At 54.1% G+C, this 16,930-nt stretch overlaps 1 protein-coding gene and 1 non-coding gene across 4 annotated transcripts in view; one reads left to right on the top strand and one right to left on the bottom strand.

Moving 5' to 3' along the window:
* Positions 1-16,930, top strand: part of AGAP1 (ArfGAP with GTPase domain, ankyrin repeat and PH domain 1) — a 570,436-nt gene that overhangs the window by 43,020 nt on the left and 510,486 nt on the right. The gene's annotated exons all lie outside the window — the stretch shown is intronic.
* LOC129541863 (U6 spliceosomal RNA) lies at positions 10,483-10,587 on the bottom strand. The gene has a single exon (XR_008682920.1). It is a non-coding gene; the product is annotated as a U6 spliceosomal RNA (small nuclear RNA).

The following is a 16,930-nucleotide window of genomic DNA, read 5'->3' as shown; positions in this document are numbered from 1 at the left end:
CATGCGGGAAGAACTGGACAAGGAATACCAGTGGGGGACGAGTCAGATGACCATATGGAAAAAATAAGAGGAAAGATGTTTTTTAAACATACTATCGCTTTATAGCATTTTAACACCATTTAAAAAGTCAGTGGACACTGATTTTTGACCCTGCTGTTACTTAAAAAAAAAAAAATTTATTTGGCTGCGCCGATTCTTCATTGCAATATGCAGGGTCTTTAAAGTTGTGACATGTGGGATCTGGGTCCCCGATTGGGAACACAGAGTCCTAACCACTGGACCAACTAGGAAGTCCTTGCTAGCAGCACGGACTTCATTATAGCATTTTAAACTTTTTTTTTTTCTAGTGGGAGGCAGAAAGAAAAAGTTGGTCAGGCCTCATCAACCACTTATTAAGGTGTGAGTTTTGCATTTCTGTATTGTTCACAGAGAAGGAGGGGCTGCATTCTTACGTGCCAGCTTTCTGAGATTGTAAGAAAGCACCGTGAACCTTCTCTCACACGCCCGCCTTTTCCTCTTCGAATCTGCTGACCTCCCTTGGTCAGGAAGGCCCCGTGCAGCATTGCAGCAGTGGGTGTGCAAATGCCTGGCCACGTCTCATAACTTACACTTTGCACAGCTTCTCCTTGGAGAAAGGGTTAGGAATGTTCCCACTGTGGCTGAAATTTTATGACGCGTTGCGTTGGTTTTGCTTAAAGAGGTTAGCGTCGAGAACGTGGAGCACAGAGCTGCTTTGGAATCTTAAACTGTGCCAGGCATCTGCTCTGTTAGGGGCCTTGTTAACTTAACCCCACGCTCTGAGATATGAGGATGGGTCTTATCGCTGCCCAGGCTGCCTGGGGAGGGCCTTCTGGCTCAGTTGAAGGACGCTGGCCTCCTGCCTCCAACTGTAGGTCCTTTTCAGGATCCGTGCTGTCTCCACTAGGAGTAGTTATTTTTCATGTTCAACCTACTTTTTTTTTTTTTTAATCTCGAGAGGCACATGGGATTTTTAGTTCCCTGACCAAGGATCGAACCTGTGTCCCCTTACAGTGGCCCACCAGGGAAGTCCCAGACCTACTTCCGTAATTTTTCTCTCCAGCCTCTGTCCCCTGTTTCCCCCCATCAGATGGAAGGGAGGAGACTGAGATGTGAGGGTGGTCCTGGAGGTACCCTGCTCTGGGGCAAAGGTCACTGAGTCCTCCTTCCACGAGCCATTTATTTCTGAGGAGAGAAGCTTCGACAAAAGATGTTTCAGTGGGAAATACGTTTCAGCGGAGCCTGTGCAGGGGCTGAGAAGGAGGCACTCAGCTTCATGGAGAAATCAAGGATTTTCGATACTTGGGGGCGCGGGATGAAAAGGTGTGGGTACGAAGGGTGTTTGTAGCCAGCATTTCCCCAGCGTGGTTCTCCATGTGGTTGTTCAGCTGCTTGAGCAAGGTCAAGATAGACCTAGGTTTGAAGGGAATTTTTTTTCTTGATAAAGTAATACTTGCTCACAAATGGAGGGGAAAAGGAGTATGGAAATCAAAGTAACTGTGATGAATATTCTTTGCACTGTTCAAGAAATGTTCTCATCTTATGTAAGCATGGATCTCTTGCTTTGAAACAGCAAAACAGTTTGCTGTATCCGACAAGTGACTGTTGGACACAGTCCTGCAGCAGGCCGCGTGGATCTGCCTCACATAGACAGGAATGAACACGAGGGGTGTTCACAGATTGTGTGTGTGTGTGTGTGTCCGTCACGTCAGTCGTGTCTGACTCTGTGCGACCCCATGGACTGTAGCCCGCCAGGCTCCTCTGTCCATGGGATTCTCTAGGCAAGAACACTGGAGTGGGTTGCCGTGCCCTCCTCCAGGGGAATCTTCCCAACCCAGAGACCGAACCCACATCTCCTGGGTCTCCTGCACTGCAGGCGGATTCTTTACCGCTGAGCCACTTAGATACCGTTTACCTGTGTGTGCTTCTCTGACTCACTTTCCTTGGCTGTGCGTGGTTTCGGTTACTGAAAAGGAAATCTGCTTTCATTTTCGCTGCTGTGTGGAACGCCCGTGAAGAATCATGCAGCGAGGCCTCCGCGTGGCTCTGTCCTGTTCTAACAGCTGCGTCATCTGTCCCTGCTGACACTCACTGTCTGTCTGACATTTTTAGAAAACGGATAAGGGCCCAGATTGTGAGTGATCCCTTTGTTCCAGGAATGAAGCTGATACTCTTTGTGGGAGCAGGGTTCCTGCTCTTCGGGCTGGAACTGTTTGTGGATCTCTCACTTTCATTTATTGCAACAAATCTCTGGAGTTGGGGACCCAGGGAGCAAAGTGCAGTTCAAAGAGTGGGTTCCTGTGGGCCAGTTGCCAGAAGCCGGAGGTGTCAGCTGTTGGAAGCCAGAGAGCAGAAGCCCACCCCGAGCACAGGGGCCAGGGCCGGGGCTGGGGCCTTGACCTCGGCTTCGGGGAGCCTTTCCTTCTCTGCACGCAGGAGAGTGGACATGAATTCTGAGATGAAAAGGAAGCAATCAATGGACTTTGTTTCCTCCTGCAGTTTCAGGCGGCACTTTCTCTATCAGATCAAAAGAGCCCATCAGTTCCCAGCCTCCATCACAGAAAAATAAAAATCTCATTTTCTTTCTGATAAATACCTGTTCACTGTTTAAAAAAAAAAAAAATCAAACACTGCCAGGAAAAAAAATATCCATAAATCCTCATCACCCATCAGATGCTAATACATGAGTTTGATGTGTCCATAAAAGTGCTTATAAACTGTATATGTTTTACAGGCATATGATCTTAAAAAGAAAGTTGAATTTCTTTGAGATTTAAAAAAATGGTTTGCCACATTTGCTTTATGTAAACGAAAATTCTTGGGCTTCCTAGGTGACTCAGTGGTAAAGAATCTGTCTGCTAACGCAGGAGATGTGAGTTCGATCCCTGAGTTGGGAAGATCCCCTGAGGACGGCGTGATAACTCACTCCGGTCTTCTTGCCTGGAGAATCCCATGGACAGAGGAGCCTGGTGGGTTGCAGTCCACGGGGTCACAGGAGTCAGATAAGACTTGGACTGTGAAGAAAGCTGATCGCCGAAGAATTGATGCTTTTGAAATGTGGTGCTGGAGAAGACTCTTGAGAGTCCCTTGTACTGCAAGGAGATCCAACCAGTCCATTCTGAAGGAGATCAATCCTGGGTGTTCATTGGAAGAACTGATGCTAAAGCTGAAACTCCAATACTTTGGCCACCTCGTGCGACGAGTTGACTCACTGAAAAAGACTCTGATGCTGGGAAAGGTTGGGGGCAGGAGGAGAAGGGGATGACAGAGAATGAGATGGCTGGATGGCATCACCGACTCTGGACATGAGTTTGGGTGAACTCCGGGAGTTGGTGATGGACAGGGAGGCCTGGCGTGCTGTGGTTCATGGGGTCGCGGAGAGTTGGACACGACTGAGCGACTGAACTGAACCTATGTAAATGTTTGGTTGTTTTTGCTTTGTCTTTGTTTTTACCGGACCTTTGAGGCTTCATTGTGGGCACCCTGACGTGGCAGCATCAGATCCGGCTGCGTGTACCTCCCTCTGTGGGACACTGACCAGGGCTGGTCTCCTGTGCCAGCCTTGCTCACAAGCCCCACCTGCCCACCGAGCTCCCCAGGGGCTCCGAAGTCTCTGCGTTTTTGTTCTCACCCGTGTGAACTGAACTCCTGGAACAGGAGGGCCCAGTGCCGCTGAGAGTCTGTCCTTCTTTCTCAGGACTTGGGGATGAGCTGATCGCATGCACCCTGTACACCCATTTGCTGGCTTTTCTTCTGAAGCCAAGGGGCGAGTCAAGGCACTGTCCTTCCCCAGGCAGTGTGACCCCACCCCACTGTGATGGGCTAGCTGAATCCCCTTCTCCAGCCAGCATCTGCCCCCACCCCCGCTCCCGGGAGGTGGTCAGGCCGGGCTCTGAGGAGGAGGGCTGGCTGTGGCTCCAGCTAAAGGAGCTCAGCGTCACTGGCAGTTTCTGGGGGGGAGGTGCTGAAGCATCAGCAAGTACCTCCCGGTTACAGAGTAGCTGGTCTTCAGGGTGCAGGGTATCCGCTTCGCTGCTATTGTTTCCACTCCTGCAGAGCATGCACAGTGGGAGACTGTTCAATCCAAGTCTGGGTCTCTGGCTGACGTTCCAGATGCTCGCTGTGCCTGGGGAAGAATTCTTAGCTTTGCTTCTTCACCCGGAGACTGCCAGAGCATCCAGGTGAGAGGTTGGAGGGAGTTGCCACTGGACTAACTCCAGGGTAGGGCTGGGGCTGCATGGAGCTGTTTGGGAACCTGTGCAACTCTGACCCGAAGGCTGGGGGGCTGGGGTGAAACCGTACCCTGGGGCAGGAAGCCTTCTGAATGGGGTGGGGGGGAGGTGCAGCAGACTCAGAGGGCGCCAGCACCTTCTCCCACGGATGTGGCTTCTTCCTCAGTGAGGTTAGATGGTGCGGCTTGTCGTTCTGCTTCTGAGCAGACTGAGTCAGAGAGGACGGTGTTTGGGGCTTCCCTGGTGGTCCGGTGGTTAAGACGCCGAGCTTCCAGTGCAGGGGGCTCGGGTTCAGCCCCTGGTCAGGCAGCTAACATCCCACACAGCCATGCGGTGCAGCACCCCCCCGCCCCCGCCCCCCGCCAACAAAAAGTGATCCTATTTTCCGCACCTTTTTGTAGCAGTTTCTTGAACACTTTTCAGCAGGCTGAGGGCTCCTGGGAAGAGCAGGAAATCAGCAGCCTTGAGGCTCTGCTGGTGGAAGCCGAGATCGAGTCTGTGACCAGTTCCCTTTGGCTCCTGAGTTCCTCGTGGGACTACAGAATGATCGTAGCCGTGACCCCGCCGTGAGCTCGGGTCTTACTCGTGTGCAGGAGCTGTGGCCGCTTTGAGCCCTGATGTCCCGGCAGGTGTGCTTTGGGGCATCCGGGGGTGGCGTGTGTCTTCTGAACACGTGGAGTTGGGGGGTCACAGGAGGCATCTGAGACGACATCCCGCCCAGGGCCTGGCGGGCTTTTTTCCAACAGTGCCTGCGTGTTCTGCCCACGCCCCTGGCACCACTGGGGCCTGGGTGCCTGAGACCACGCCCTGTTCTCAGGTGCTGGCTGTTCGTTGTCACCTCCCCCCCGCCCCCCGCCAAGGAAGTGTGTTTGAATACAGAGTGACCTGGGGTGGGACATTTTTAATAAGGCTGACCTTGAAGGTGAAGTGAAGTGAAAGTAGCTCAGTTGTGTCCGCCTCTTTGCGACCCTATTGACTATATAGTCCATGGAATTCTCCAGGCCGGAATACTGGCGTGGGTAGCCTCTCCCTTCTCCAGGGGATCTTCTCAACCCAGGGATTGAAGCCAGGTCTCCCGCATTGCAGGCGGATTCTTTACCAGCTGGGCCACAAGGCAAGCCCTTGAAGGTGAACAGTTGCTTAACAAACACGTGAGTGGGTCTCGGTGAGGATGATTGATGACCCAGATGTGGGTTACACTGGTTCAGGAACTTGATGGAAATGAGTGGCAGAGGTCTCCCATCAGCGGTCCGTCAGGTGTTAGGGCAGGGTGGCACGGAGCCGACAGAGACGCAGACGGTGCTGTTGTTTACCTCTGTGAAAGCCTCACACCGCCCAGGATCCCTTACAGGGTCCCGAGTTCTGCACCGATTGCCTCCCCGCCGCTAGATGGGTCTGTGTTTAGTTTCGTGTGTGTATGTGTGTTTAGCTTCTATTAGGTAAGATTTACAAAGAAGGATTCTCTTTGGGTGATCAGCAACCTTCTTGGGGTAGAAATAGGATCCTTCTCATAGTCAGTGGGTCTGGAAGCAGGCTTCGTGAAAGTCAGGCTCTCAAAGGGTGGGAGCCGAGCTCCTGAGCCCCCTTCCCCATAAGTTACAGCAAAGTAACCCAGATGTGTGTGGGTCTGTTGCCTGCCGCCCCCAGGGCGGAACCGTGTTCCTGGCCTGCTGTAAGTGCAGAGGTCTGTTGGACACACACCCTCCCACCCCCCATAGCTGTCAGACTTGAATTTCTAGTTGATTAACCAGGAAAATCTGCCTTCCTGCTGGAATGTTGACTCTGGAGAACCTTCTGTGTCAGGTTTCAGAATTCCTTTTGTTTCCTCCTGGTTGGGACTGGTACAGGGTCACATTACCGTCTCCTCAGCGGTCCTGGAGTCTGGGGTTAGAGGTTCTGGAATTTCGGCTTGAGTTAAGATATATTCTGATGAGATGAGCGGTCGTTTCAACGCACGGATGTAAGTTTCTTCTGCGTTCTGTGCAGTAGAATCACACTGTCTACGCAGCCCCCTCTCTCTCACCCTGGTTATTGCCACTGTGTTCTTTAGGTCGTCTGCTGTGGGGGAAAATGAGACACTGTGTCCTCAGTGAGGCCAGCACTCCCGAATGCCCCACCTAGGCTCAAAGGGCTTGTTAATAATAGTGCTGGAGGTTAAAATCATTATGACCCTCACTTCCTTGTCCTGTTGAAAATAGTGTAAGTGTTCCAGAGTGCTGTTGGTGAAACACAGCTTCATGCACCTGTGCAGCCGAGCACGAGCATTTTGCTTTTGGAAGAGCAGGGTGATTATTCAAAGTCTCTGGGTTTCCTAACCACACATTCATCCTAGCTACGGTCCTTTCGGGCCAGTGTGTGAAACCTTAAAGTGTTAGTCACTCAATCATGTCTGACTCTTTGCTACCCCATGGGCTGTAGCCCACTAGGCTCCAAGCACGAACACCGATGTGGGTTGCCATTCCCTTCTATAGGGTGTCTTCCCAACCAGGGATAGAACCCAGGTCTCCCGCATTGCAGGCGAACCCTTTACTGTGTCTGCCACCAGGGAACCTTGGAGTGAGGTTTGTTTGAAGGAAATCTGAGACTGAGTTGAAACCTATCTGGGTCTCTTGCAACTGCTGATGTTGAACCAGGGGAAGAGGTGGGTGGAGTTTTTTGCTTGTAACATGTGGTCAGACTCAGTAACTATCTCCTGAAGCCATTTACTTCCTGAAGATGTCGGGTGTTTGGCTGTGGGGAGGCCGTGTCACTAGGGTTAGTTGCAGCTCTCCTGTGGATTCTACTTGTGGAAATCAACACCTAGCAGCTCCAGTGCACCTCGAGGGAGCTGGCGCTGACAGCTGCAGCCTTCTGTCTCCTGCAGTTCAGTGCAGTTCAGCCGCTTCGTCGTGTCCGACTCTGTGACCCCATGAACCGCAGCACGCCAGGCCTCCCTGTCCATCACCAACTCCTGGAGTTTACTTAAACTCATGTCCATTGAGTCGGTGATGCTATCCAGCCATCTCATCCTTTGTCGTCCCCTTCTCCTGCCGCCTTCAATTTTACCCAGCATCAGGATCTTTTCCAGTGAGTCAGTTCTTTGCATCAGGCGGCCAAAGTATTGGAGTTTCAGCTTCAGCATCAGTCCTTCCAGTGAATATTCAGAACTGATTTCCTTTAGGATGGACTATTTGGACGTCCTTGCAGTCCAGGGGACTCTTGAGAGTCTTCTCCAATACCACAGTTCAAAAGCATCAATCCTTCGACGCTTAGTTTCTTTATGGTCCAACTCTCATATCCGTACATGACTACTCAAAAAACCATAGCTTTGACTAGACAGACAGAGACACACTTTAATTCCGGCCCCATAGGATGTAGCTTTGTGATGGACAGGCTGGACTCAGTTTTGGCTCTGCTGGTTCCCATAGCTCCAGGGGCCAGAACCACCTTTCATGCCTGCTCTTATCTGCCAGAGCACCGAGCATCAGTCAGTGCTTGCTGAGTACTTGTTGGATACAGAGCGTGATCGAGGTTGGGGCTTCAGGACAGGTGGGGCAGGCAGGACTCAGAAGGGCACTCCCTCCCTCCCTCGACCCTGGGGAGAGGGTGGGCCACACGGCAGGCATCCACTAGCTGGCAGAGCAAGGTCCATGCTTCTTCCTTAAACAGCCCAAGCTGGGGACTTCCCTGCTCGTCCAGTGGATAAGACTGTGCTTGCAGTGGAGGGAGCCCATGTTCAATCCTTGGTTGGGGAACTTGAGTCTACATAGGAGTTTGCTGCAGCTGACACCTGGTGCAGTCAAATAAGTTAAAGAAAACAAAGCAGGCCAAGCTGCTTGTAATCCCTTTATACCATGCATTCTCAGTGGCAGTGAAAATTTGCTCTTGGGAGGAGGAAAAGAAATGCTAGGTATGACAATGGTCGTGGTGGGCTGCAGGATGTAAACAGATGTATCTCTGCTGTTCAGGTTTCATGAGGGAGAGCGATTAGGGGGAAAAAAACAACTCGAAACAGCTTTTTAGGACAGAAAATAGTGAAAGAAAAGTGACAGATTCAAAAACAAGGGCCAGAAGTGGAGTTTATTAAGCATTCGGGTGGTAATTTGAAGTAGAGGATTTATTTGGCAAATGCAGGAGTATGTTTAGCAACATGGAACTGTTTTCATGCAAAGTTAAAAGCACACTGTATTTCCTTCCTAACCACTTGCCCAGTCCCCATCTCTTCAAGAGACATAAGGGTCATCTCAGTTATTTCGTCTGATTGATGATTGTCATTGACAACTTTATCACTACTTCTGTCTTGAGTATTCCTTTAGAAAAGGTGTATGGATTCATTATATATTGTAATGTCTTATCTGTAGAGTATAAGATAGAGTCAAGCATGTATGTGCTGACACTTTTTAAGTTGACCTGTCTATACTTAGAAATATCTCTTAATAGTAAGCTTCCCTGGTGACTCAGATGGTAAAAGAATCCACCTGCAATGTAGGAGACCCGGGTTCAATCCCTGGGTCGGGAAGATCCCCTGGAGAAGGAGATGGCAACCCACTCCAGTACTCTTGCCTGGAGAATCCCATGGACAGAGGAGCCTGGTGGGCTACAGTCCACGGGGTTGCAAAGAGTCGGATGTAACTGAGCGACTCTCACTCAGTAATGAGACGTGAATTAAGAAGAACACTTGCTCTATCACACGAGATGCTCACCTCCAGGGGTCCTCCCTGCTTGAATGTCAGCCTCCCCACCCCAAGGGTCGTGGCTGGACCCTCCCCATTCTTCCGGGTGTGATCCAGGTTTGCCTTGATGGGAGGCAGTTTTCCACAATGGGCTGTAAGGGTCTGTCTGTGAGGAGGGGGTTGGGGCAGAATTTCAGGGGCATGGGGACAGCTGTCACCAAGGCAGGCCGGACCGATCCGGCAACTCAGTTGAATTTTTGTCTCGTGTGTGAGTGTCGCTCATCTGAGCCAAGAGTGGAACTGAGGGGCAGCACACGGCCGGGTGCCCTGCAGGCCTCTGCCACCCGCAGTGGGGTCAGCGTTGCTGCTTAGGGGTCTTGATTTTCAGGAACAACAGGGATAAGAAAAGTGGAGCTTGTAGTCTGAGAGTAGCTGGGTTATAGATTAACCAGCTTGAACTCCTGGTGGTTCCTGGCATCCCGCCAGGAGGAGGAGTTTCTGTTCTCAGAACAATGCCTGCCATCAGTACATCTGTCATGGAGCTCTGTCGACAAACAGGGCTGTGGTCCTTCCAAGATGCCACCGGTTCCCAGCAAAGATGGAGGTTATTTCGCAGCTGATGGTGATGGGGTGGGAGCTGGGGGTGGGTGGGTGTTGGAGGTGATGGGGGGGTCTCTGGGGGGTGCTGGCGATGGCTTGTCTGGTCTCACCAGCAGTCCTTGAGTCTGGCACACATGGGTGCCCTCCTGTGAATCAGAGCAAGGAACTGTTGGTCCGGAACCGCGTGTGCTTCCCTGCGCCTCAGTGATCATTAGCTCCGTGGTCTTCAGTTTCTCCTGTGACAGAATTGAGAAGATTTTATTTAGATGCTGCCATGAATCTTTTTTTATGTCAACAATTCTTTCCATTTATTTTGAAATGATATATATATATGTATATATATGTCTTCCCCGGTGGCTCAGACACTAAAGTGTCTGCCTACAATGAGGGAGACCTGGGTTTGATCCCCTGAGTTGGGAAGATCCCCTGGAGAAGGAAATGGCAACCCACTCCAGTATTCTTGCCTGGAAAATCCCATGGACGGAGGAGCGTGGCAGGCTACAGTCCATGGGGTCGCAAAGAGCTGGACACGACTGAGTGACTTCTCTTTCCTCCTCTTTAAATTGGAGGATAATTGCTTTACAGTGTTGTGTTGGTTGCTGCCGTATAACAGCGTGAATCAGCCATAATTGTATATATATCCCCTCGTTCTTGAGCCTCCCTGCCCCTCCAGTCCCACCCCTCTGGGTCATCGGAGAGCGCCAGGCTGGGCTTCCTGCGTTATAGAGCAGCTTCCCACTAGCTAGCTGTTTGACACATGATAGTGTAGGTGATTTAGAAATATCAGTCGTGTCTGACTCTCTGCGACCCCACGGACTATACAGTCCATGGAATTCTGCAGGCCAGAATACTGGAGTGGGTAGCCTTTCCCTTCTCCGGGGGATCTTCCTGACCCAGGGATCGAACCCAGGTCTCCCGCATTGCAGGCAGATTCTTTACCAGCTGAGCCACCAGGGAAGCCCAGCAGTGTATGTATGTCAAAAAATAGGGGACGCTTCACGAATTTACGTGCCGTCCTTGCACAGGGGCCCTGCTCATCTCTCTGTATCTTCCCGTTTTACAATCTGTGCTGCCGAAGCAAGCACTGCTGTGAACCTGGACGCATATGAAAGAAGGTTAAGGGAGCCAAGCAGTTGGTGGAACCTGGCCACTGCAGTGCACAATGCTTTCTCTTGTGGTTCAGAGGCTTTAAGAAATCCTTCAGCAAACCTTTGCCCTCGTGTCTTATCTGTCATTCGCTTCCCAACTCCTGAGCAAAGCTCCAGGCTGCCGTATCGACTTTTCTAACGACTTTCCACGTTCCCCTGGATCCTCCTGGCCCAGCTTTTGTGAACATCACTTTACTGCTCAGCGCATCTATAACAAAGTGAGAGAAACGAGCCACATTCCTCCAGCACTTTGCAGTGCACGTGGGTTTGAGCAGACTCCAGGAGATGGTGAAGGGCAGGAAAGCCTGGCCTGCTGCCCTCCATGGGGTCTCGAAGAGTCAGACGTGACCGAACGGCCGAACAGTAACAACCCTCGGGAAATTGCACGGAGATGAATGAGACCACAGGGCGCGTGAAGCCGCGCTTCCAGCCTGGCGCAGGCCGAACCGGCGGGTGCCGAGAAATCCATTAACACAAAGGTTAGCGAAGCTGAGGCGAGCACGTCGGATGGAAGCAGGGGAGGGGGCCCTCAGTGTCCCTGGCTGCTGGGTCCCCGTGGCCTCCCTTTGTGAGATTCATGCATCTCTCCCACACCCCCGCCAGCCTTCCAGACTCCCCCCCGGGGCTCGTGTGCAGTGATGGCATGGTGAGCACACATCTCACGTGCAGTGTGGAAAAGAGTGTGTTTCTCCCAGGACATGCCCAGCGCCCCACGATGTCGGCCTCCCAGACGGCCACATCCTAGCCTGTGAGAGTCCTTTCGACTGTCAGGGGGCCTGATCTCACCATGTCCCCGTGAGAGGCTGGGCTTGCAGGGTTGGGGGTGCCTGTGGGAGTTGTGGGGGCAGGCAGGTGCTAGGTATCTGTGCATCAAAAGGAAGCGGGCCCTGGGCAATCCCGGCAGCCGGCGGCTTTGTGAACGTGTGTGTGCAGGCGTGACAGGTGCAGGGGGTGCCTGTGAGCCAGGCCTCGGGGGGTTCGCCTGCAGCTGCCGGTTCTGTCCAGACGTCACCGGAAATAGTCATGTCCTTTTTCGAGCAAGAAGGCAAAACAGAGCACTTGCTGTGAGGGTCCTGTTAGTTCCAGAGGGAGGTCCAGCGCTTCGGGCCCTGAGTGCCCAGCTGATGGGCTGCTCTGTGCCCTCGAGGGGCGGTGGCACCCTGATCCGGTGTCCTGGGGACTTCCCCCCTCCCCGTGTCTGTCTCTGCTCCAGTGCAGGATCCATGTGCTGAGATGCGCTGAAAGGCGGTGCTCGTGGCCTCATGTCTCTCCTCCTTGTTTCATCCCCTTGAATCTTTCACCTCCCCCCAACTTACATTCCTGGGGGCTCAGACGTTAAGGAGTGTGCCTGTAGTGCGGGAGACCCTGGTTCAATCCCTGGGTCGGGAAGATCCCCTGGAGAAGGAAATGGCAACCCACTCCAATATTCTTGCCTGGAGAATCCTGTGGACGGAGGAGCCTGGCAGGCTACAGTCCGTGGGCTGGCAGAGTCGAACGCGACTGAGTGACTTCACTTCTTTTTCTTTAACTTACTTCCAGAAACACTGGTGGGTCAAGGCCCACAGCCCCTCTCCTGGATTTGGGAAATCCAAGAAATCCAAAAGCCCGCCTGGGTTCTTTCTGGGTCTGTGTGCCTGAAGGCACTTGCAGTTGACCACGGAATCATCCACGTGTTTGATTAGGGCGTGGGTAGTCTGTACTTCCCTGGTGGCTCAGTTGGTAAAGCGTCTGTCTACAATGCGGGAGACCTGGGTTCGAGCCCTGGGTTGGGAAGATCCCCTGGTGAAGGAAATGGCAACCCACTCCAGTACTGTTGCCTGGAAAATCCCATGGAGAGAGGAGTCTGGTAGGCTACAGTCTGTGGGGTCGCAAAGAGTCAGACACAACTGAAAGACTTCACTCAGGTCAGTCTGTAGTGTATCAATTTTTCGGAGCATCTGTGTGGGAGTTTTAGGAGTAGCTATTTTGGTCTCTCTTGGAGAACCATTTAAACCAGGAGTGCCCAGCCTCTGGGCCGAGCACTTTTACCTCCTGTCAGGCCACTGGTGGCATTAGACTAGATACAAAGCATACAAGCAATGTCATGCCCTTGAATCATCCTGAAACCTCCTTCTCCCACCCGCCTCTACCCCGGGGTTTGTGGGAAAATTGTCTCCCACAGAACCAGCCTCTCTGGTGCCACAAAGGTTGGGGACTGCTGCTTTGAACCACTCAGAATTGTTCATTCAAGACACAAGGCAGGACACGTGGGCGATCGGAAGACAGCACCTGCCCCCCGATGGGAGCACATCACAAATGCAGGACGAGTGCTGGAGCCGTAATTGCATTTGGATCCCCACGGGATGGGTGGGCACGTTAACAGTTTGGGAGTCTCTGGTCGGGCCCCTCTAATCTGTCAACCTTCTGTTCTCTGCGTGGAGCAGGCCAGGAGGGGGACCAGGGCAGCCCCACTGGGCCCTCTGGCCCTGGTACGGTCCCCCCAAAAGTGTCGTGTCCCCTGTGCTAGCAAGCATGGCCGGGCACCGCCCAGGGAGGCACGGTGGTCCAGGAGCGGGCAGCTCCTCCCGCCCGGCCTGGGGCCTCATCACAGGGATCCCTGACCACTTGGGGCCGCCACCGGCAAAGAGGGACGGTCACCCTCCCGGGGTCCCGGCTGTTGTCACCCGGGCTCCTCCCGGGAGCCTTTGTGCAGAGGAACCCAGACACCCTCTGCCATGGGTCTGTGATGGGTTCTGGTGTCAGAAGGTCCCTTTGATCCCATGCTGGCGCGCCCCTGCCTCTTGTTACCCTGCTTTCAGCCCACCTGGTGCGGGTGGGCCTGGCCCAGGGTGTCCCCGTGGCTGCTTTGGTGGCCCCCACCTGTCACATCCGTTAGGGAGGAGCTGCCGGAGTGGGTGGGGGATGGGAGCATCCAGGTGGGGGGCCAGGAGGGGCCCTGGGTTCTCCCAGGGGGCTGCAGCTCAGGTGTGCAGGCCCCTGCAAGGGAGGAGCCGGGTGGGGTCAGCCCTCTGTTCTGGGAACTCGGCTGCCTCTTCGGTGGTCCCCACTGTCTAACATGCAGACTGTCCTGGTATCTGTATTTGTCCTCAGAGGCTGGGCGGGTTTTAGGGAGGGCTGGTGAGACTGGCACATGTCCCGTCTGGGCTAGAGTGCTGGGCAGGGTGGGCGCTGGGACTGCGGGCCGTAATAAGGGCACCGAGGTTAGTGCCCGGTGAGCTGCAGGTGGGCAGCTCTCAGGCACTCGGGGGCCTGCGGCTGGAGTCTCCTCTGGGGCCCCTTCCCCGCATTCCCCTTCCCAGCTCTTTGTAAAATGGAGGCCCTCTGGGCTTCTCCCCAGCCGTTCCTCCCACAGAGCTCAGCTCCTCGGGGCAGGCAGGGTGACTCCTCGGTTTGTGGTTCAGCCCTTTCCTTCTTCACCCCCAGTGCCAGCGTGGTGCCCCTCCTAAAAACTGTCAGCAATGCCAGTTCTTGGCCTCCCTGCCCCCTGACCTGCTGACCCAGGAAACGTCGTGGCTCCTGTTTAGTGGTGCAGGTGGGCGCCTGCCTTGTGGCGCTGACGGTCCGCAGGACTTGGATCGAAGCATCTTCTTTCCTCCCCTTGAGAGGCGGGCACTGCAGACACCATGCCCGGGGTGGCGGGAGCCTCCGATCTTCCTGTGGCTGAGCCGTGAGCGCACGCTCTACTGATGGAACAGCGTTTATCAGGAGCGAATCAGTGCCAGAGGAGAGAGGCTGGAGGCTTAGCGGGACCCGACTCGGCAGCCGATGCTCGGTCCCTGTGGGAGGGCACAGGGGAGCGTCAGCTGAGACCCACCCTCTGCATGGGTGAGACCAAGGAGCTGTACTTGGTTCCCTTCTGCCTGCCTGTCCATCTTCCAGGAGTGGGATTTCCAGGCTTCCTTGTCTCCAGAGTTGATTCTGAGCAGGTGGGGAGGGAGGAACTAGGCAGAGTCTCAGCCTCCTCAGTGAGACCACTTGAATCCTCTTCCTTTCCCAGGCGGTTTCTTGGCGGGCATGTGCTGAGGGTTTGTGAGCGGGGCACCTTTAGAACTCAAGAAGGACAAACCGGGGGTTTTCTCTGGGATGTAGAGAGGGGCTCACCTCTGACCTTCCCTCAACTGGCAGGCAGGTCTGGGAGGTGAAGCGGGGTGTCCTGTGTGCAGGACAGCGGGAGCTGTGTGCTGGCATTTCAGGGATGCTGACCTTAGTGATCAGGGAGGAGCCTGATGGAGCAGGAGGCTGGGGGCAAGAGGGTGCTTATGTCAAACCTCCCCAAACTGATTTGCAAAGACGTAGGAAGTTCAGAGTGCCTCGAAGCACTGTGCTGTGGAGTTAAGGTGCGGATGGTTTGGTCCCAGTCCCTGCCACCCGCCTGAGCAGGACTTGGGAGAAGCATTCAACGGATGACTTGGAGCATCATGTCAATGGCAGTTGAATCTCCTGTCCGCCATGTTCATCGCTGGGGTCTGCTCCGATCCACTTCCAGATCTGCACAGGGCCGGCGCTGAAAATAACAATTACTGCAGGGGAGAGAGAGAGAAGTCAGCGCCAAGAAATTCTATCAAGGGAACGATCTTTAAGTGGAAATAGTGTTGGAAACCAGGTTTGGGACACTTCCCTGGTGAGCTTACAGCACAAGTGGGATTTCACGGCGTGTTGAATGCTGGCTGGTGGTGGAGGTGGGAAGCCCGGTGGAGTCGCTCGGTCAGGTAGCACCGTTGGCTGTTTGGAGAAAGCCCAGAACTCAAGGGGCTGGATGTTCTGGGAAGGGGGATTTCTTCCTTCTGCCCTTCATCCAGACCGTCAGGGGGGCAGCGCCCACACGTTGGGCGGCGGGAGGCGGTGGTGGGCTGGTGCACGCACCTGTCGGAGGTCTGCAGCCAGGTGTGGCCGAGGCATCCGTACCTGCTGTGGTTGCAGAGGGTTGAACCCAGAGGGCGGGGGCGGGGGCGGGGGCGACGAGGAGGGCTCAGAGAGGCGGGGAAGAGCCAGGAGGGAGCGGTGTCTGCCGTCAGGGGGCTGGGCTTCAGGAGTCCACTGCGGACTGCAGTGAGTGACAGGCTGCATCCACCCCAGGGGACCTTGGCCGAGGGCCCAGGTGAATCGGAGAGGGAGTGCCCGCCTTGGTCCTCGCCCACTCCCCCGCCACACACACACACACACACACACACACTGATCACACACACACACACACACACACTGATCACAGACACACACTGATCACACACACACACAGATCACACACACACACTGATCACACACACACACACTGATCACACACACACACACAGATCACACACACACACTGATCACACACACACACACTGATCACACACACACACACACACAGATCACACACACACACTGATCACACACACACACACTGATCACACACACACACAGAGATCACACACACACACTGATCACACACACACACACAGATCACACACACACACTGATCACACACACACACACACACTCTGACGACCTCCTAGTTTTGCCTCGCTTTTCCTTCTCAGGCCTCTGTTGCACTGTTGTTGTTGAGTCCTGTCTCTTTCTGACCCCAGGCACTACAGCGCTCCAGGCTTCTCTGTCCTTCATTACCTCCCGGAGTTTGCTTGGGCTCATGTCCATTGAATCCGTGACGCTCTAACCATCTCATCCTCTGTCGCCCCACTTCTCCTCCTGCCTTCCATCTTTCGCAGCGCTAGGGTCTTTTCCCAAGGAGTTCTTGTTCGGATTCATTGAGGAGAGCAGATTCCGGGACGCGGGCCCGTGGTTAGTATCAGTAAGGGGTGGCTGCTGCTGAGTCCTTGTCGCTGTCTTGCTCGAGTGCGGGTCGAGTCTTGACTGGCCCACCTCCCTGCCAGTTGGCCCACCTCCCTGGCCGCGAGTCTGCACGCTACGTGGTGCCGGGTCCCTGAGACTCGAGTTAATGGCGTCCGCCTGGAGCCTTAGTGAGGCCATGAGGTGAGTTCCCACCTGGCAGGGCTTTGGGTCTGGATTGAGCAGAGGGCAGGGCCTCCAGCCCTGGGGGGAAGAGGCCACCCAGGGCACCTGTCAGCATGTGAGGCCCTCCTGATTGGCGCTCTTTGCAGTAGAGTCTTTCCGCCTCTCGAAAGTTGTTTCACTGAGCTTTGATTGACGCGTGAAAGAACCTGCGCTTAGGGACCCCCAGAGCCTCTGTCTCCTCTGCCTCCATCCCAGCTGATGGGGCCCCGAGCTGCAGTCCGTTCCTCCAGGTTCCATTCCTGGGTGCACAGAGGCTTCACCGCCTTCC

This window comes from Moschus berezovskii, chromosome 4 (assembly GCF_049115385.1).
Source record: "Moschus berezovskii isolate FMDL1 chromosome 4, NW_MosBer_1.0, whole genome shotgun sequence".
Taxonomy (NCBI): domain Eukaryota; kingdom Metazoa; phylum Chordata; class Mammalia; order Artiodactyla; family Moschidae; genus Moschus; species Moschus berezovskii.
The sequence above is the reverse complement of the archived record's forward strand: the minus strand, read 5'-3'. Positions and strand labels throughout refer to the sequence as shown.